Source organism: Opisthorchis viverrini, assembly GCF_000715545.1.
Source record: "Opisthorchis viverrini unplaced genomic scaffold opera_v5_349, whole genome shotgun sequence".
NCBI classification, from domain to species: Eukaryota; Metazoa; Platyhelminthes; class Trematoda; order Opisthorchiida; family Opisthorchiidae; genus Opisthorchis; species Opisthorchis viverrini.
In genome coordinates, this window is record NW_008752009.1 from 93,148 (window position 1) to 98,218 (window position 5,071).

Below are 5,071 nucleotides of genomic sequence, written 5' to 3' on the forward strand. Positions count from 1 at the left end.
GAAAACTTTAGGTATCGAAACCTTTTTGGCAACTAACAACAGGCCGTGTGGCTACATGGACATAGTATTCGACTAACGCATACATACCAATGTGTTTTTGACGTGAGACTCATCTGGGGACTAGTTGGAATCTCTCGATCCTAGTGGTTCAACACATCCAGTTGATGAAGAACATCGTGAACGAGGGACCGGCTGGTTTGCAGGTGAGTATCTCGTCAAAACCAAATTGCAATACAGGTGAGTGTATAAGTCGAATTTCAAGCAATTTGGGCTCATTTAGAACCTAAGGTTGAGAAGAACTTCGGGACTGCATCTGTTTGGAGAGCCCCAAGAGGGACGAAACTGGTATTGGGCTCCCGAAGAGTATTCAACAACCGTGTGAGTAGTGTATGACTTCTGTACAAATAAAGCATTTCATCATCAACATGTGTGAAAATTGCTCTTTCCGACTTCGCCAAAATGGCGGTCGTGATCACCATGTTTACAACGACAACGGATTGCTTCACCTCATGTCACACGATTGTACGACAGAGAGAGTAAAGTTCTCCTTATCCACACAGAACCTGCGATTTCTTGGCTAAAAGCCAGGTTAGTCACCATCCAACTGAAAGCCTTCCCCTACGTATGTGTTTACATCCACTGTCGGGGGAATAAACCAGAATCAGACAAGACTGTTTTCTACCAGACAAGCCGGTTAGATGAGTTCATACAGCTTCCGTGCCCTTGTCTCTGTCACCCTAAAATGTATTTTTTAAACCAAAAACAACCGGGTCAATAAACAGCTGTTATTTTGCATATTATAGCATGAGATGCAGTAAGATGCCGTTATGTCACNGAACGACACTCTTAGTTCGGGAGAGCAGGTAGCTTCGGATAACTGCTCTTAGTCTTAAAAACAAAGAACGTCGGATGACCTTTATACTTTTCCATTCCTTCAAGACGGTCTGATCAGTACGCCAGATACTCAGGTTGAATAAACTATTCGTAATATTGGTGTTCAACCGTTGATCAGATTCAATAACCCTTGATTAAATTCGCCAGGGTGAAACGCCTCATATGTTCAACAATCGCCTGCCAAGGAAAGGTTTGTTTTTCGTTTCAAGCGATTGTTGTGGGGCGGTTAGAGTTGGACAAGCCATGACATCGCAAAGTGAAATAAAAGCGGTTAAAGCGCAGCTGAGTGCTGTGGGATCTTCCCGACTGGAACCAACGTAAACCTGCCTGGAAATGGTTGGGGACCCTACAGGACATCGAATGCGCGTTGACTTCCAGGTAAAGTTCATCTTTCTCTCTCTCTGGGTTTCGGTCGACTAAGGTTCGCAAATGACGGTGGGTTGATCCCGCTGATGGTGCGTCACATCTGTTTGACTCTTAGATGTGTCTACCTTAAGGCTGTAGGTACTTTGTCTTTGATGTTTTTCACTAAGGTCTTAGAGCTTTCTCATACTAGATTCTTACTATTCCCTCTTTCTTTCTTACCTCATGATGGTACAGAACCTGAGCCCCAATCTTTATTATTGGTGTATTGCTGTCAGTAATGATGATACTGACGGCATGGTCCAAAAATGAATTGAATAATTCCAGAAACTGTGAAACACATTAGTCAATAAATTCCAGGCAGTAGAATGAGACCGAAGCAGCGACGTGTCTTGAACGATGTTCGGACAACAGAGTGGTTCATCCTGGAGTATTCTTAAATTCCTTTCGTCACTGTCTTGGCCAAAATTTGCTGTTAGTTCTTGTGCTATTTTGTGCACGTCACCTTCAGGTATTCAGAAGTAGGCAGGCGATCAATTGCTAGTTCGTACTTTTGTGTCGGGACCGATACTACTGAATTTACGCTACAGTATAGCTAGCCAGTTTGCAACTGTATCAATCAGACTGTCGTGCGCTGTATAATTCCACCAGTCGGAGGCATTTCTTTACTTGAAGTTATACGACGCCAGTATATTACAGCAGCAGAACGGGAGTTTGAGCACGAGTACAATCCTTCATCCGGCTGCACAAAAGGATTGCTCCACTTGTAGCATTAAAAAAACTATGTCGCTAGGTCTCAAAGAACGCGTGAATGAGACTGTAGCGCGTCGAGTACTGGGTTTTACGTGAGAGAATTGGTCACTTCGAATGGAGAATCTGACCATCAGTGTCTCGGAATTATGGCTGGAATCGGCTTGCACGAGCGAATTCGGAACGAGTTGACTAGAATACAGGTTTTTGGTGAAGCAGGCGGCACTCACTCAGTAAATCAGTTCAGCATTGTCGATTAACTTGATTGGACCATGTGCTACGCATGCCAATTTGCCGCCTGTCGAGACAAATGCCGTTTTCCATGTCTACTTCTGAGTGACAGAATTCTAGAGATTGACAGAATCGAACATGGTAGACGAGAATGAAGGATATATTGAACTGAAACACGAGGCGGCCTGTGTGCAGCACATTCAGTTGAAGAACATCATAAACGACAGATTCAGTTGAGTCTTTCGTGAAAACCCAATTGAATCGCATTTGAGTGTATTTGTCAAAATCGGTCCAATTCGGGTTCAAGCAGAACATAAGGTTGACGGAAACTCGGGAACTGAGCCTATCTGATGATGAGAATGAAGGAAGTTACGAAAGGATTGATTCCCGCTGATGAATTTGCCCCCTAGGATGGGGTTTATGTGACTATCCTTGTGCTCGACGGGAGGCACTGAAAGATGCGATGGCTAATCGATGTCAGTGGAACTCATGCCGGCAGTTTCCATCCAGATTGTATGACTGAGTGTTGTGAGTAGGTTTGAGCAACTCGGTGGCAGACTAAACTATATCTCTCGCCCTGCCCTATTTTCTTCTCCTTTCCATCAAGAATTTTGTTCAAATAAATTGACGTATTTGTGTAGCAGTGAAGCACCAGTCTTCTCATCTGATATCGCTGTGAAAGATGATGACGTTGCGTTCAGTTGGAAGAACTGAGTCGTGTTATTCGATTTCAGAGATCAGTACCAACGAATCAGGGTCCATTTTCTAGGATGAGCAACTTCTGAAGTGGCATCAGTTTGGAGTGAACTGGACTCCTTGCTCCACCTCAGCAACAGAGTTTGGCCGTGATTTCAGCTCACTTTGTACTGCTGACTGGAGAGTCGATAAGTACGGAGTTCAGACAAGACAATGGGGGGACAGCTATATTTCAACTTGCACTATCTTGCTTTGGTGTCGTGGATCTCATCCAGATAAGCCCCGCCACCAATGCAAAAAGTGCATTTGCGAAAAGTTAAGCCCCACCACTTTTGCCAGCTTCAATTTATTGCACGCACACAACCTTGACCTATTTTTGATGAAAACAATTCCCTATTCGCATCTAGGCTCATTTTGTGCAAAAACGTTCTCTCTTCGGACGTAAAACCTCAAGTGAACTGTCTGACTCTTTCAACTCTCGTTCGTGACAAGGCGACGCCAATACGTTTTTCGCAAAGCCACAGAGTGATCCATCAGCAACGTTTATGCAACAAGGGCCATCAAATGACACTTTCAACTGTTTCAGACAGGTGGAGTTGTAATGACCAACAGTGTTGGCAAGGAATCGGTCTTCGAAAAGAAACTTTGCTGGAGCGGTCTAGGATGTAGTTTAGGACCGTAATCCTATTCATTTATTGCTGGTCCAAAAACTTGGAAAAAATCGAAATCTGCTCAGAGGGATTATCTGTTAGCCACAAGACCGCTGTTGACTGGAAGAACTTTTTTCACGATGTTTGCGCCTAGCAGATTTTGCAGACTCCAACAGCTATCTGCGGCCCAGATCTACACGTCGGGATCGATGAAACCCCAATATCTCGCCGTAACAACCACGCAGGCCGAGTCCTTCCCCAGCAGTGGATTTTCGGAAGGCTCTGCAGGGAAACTAAAGAGGTGTTCATGTATACAGTGCCAGATTGAACTGCGGCCACTTTGATGGACACAATCCAGGCCAGCTTCGCTCCCGGCTCAATCATCATCTCCGATATGTGGGCACCATACCAAGGAATTGAAACGACGATTGACATGAATTATACTCGTGCAACGGTTAATCATGCCGAAAACTTTGTGGATCTTTGGCACGTCTACAAGATGCAGAATAAACGCCAATGCGGCACACACCCATCTTTAGTGGACAGCTACTTGTGTGAGTTCGTGTGGAGTCAAAGGTACCGAAAAATGGACCTTTCCATGCAAATTAATAATGATTTGTCCCAATGTCACCCTCTTCAATAAAAACTAAAAGTACAAATTTGATATCCTCTTTTTTCTAATCTTTTTCGGGTGGTGGAGGTTAATTTTTTAGCGGGGCGGTGTCGTACTATCATGTGACTTCACACGGACAGACGTGGTTAGACAGCACAATTACAAGGCGTAAAAAGACCGGACGTCACCACCACTGAGAGCATGAAATAAGCACTCAACACTGATATTTTGGTGCCGTACAACAATGATTTATTTGAAAACCTCAGTGGACGGGGTAGTGAATTGCTGCCAGTTTCCAACAATCATTCCGAGGTGCCTCCGGGCATTCATTAAGGCAATCTGGGTAGGAACTGCCAACAGCAATGTCATTTATATCGATTAACAGTTATACCTTGTAGTGTCTCCAACCAGGATAAGTGCGAATCACGCGGACGTGCATAAAAACAGCTAGAGTCCCACGCACGGTTTTGGCGACAAGTGCATTTCAGGCTTCCCTGGTTATGCACCAATGAGATATTCGACAACAAGATCGAATGCGTGGATATTTTTGGTTATTCTGCTGATGGCTTGACTAGAAACCTGACCTGAACCAGTGCTATTGACATTTTCTCCAGAAATCTATGATGGACTCATATAATCACGTGATAATTCGTTCCACTAGATGTGTTCGACAGCTGACATTCGGGGTTTTAGAACAGATGAGGCCTGATCAATATGCTTACGTAAGTGACCGTGATACGCAGGATGCGATACCAGTTACTACTCCTCAAGAAAGCCTTCCTCCTGTACTAGAGTTATTTCGCATAAATCACTCCAAAGGGGGACTTCGCTGGATCCAAATATTTTGATCATCCGGCGCCAACAGGCATTCTGA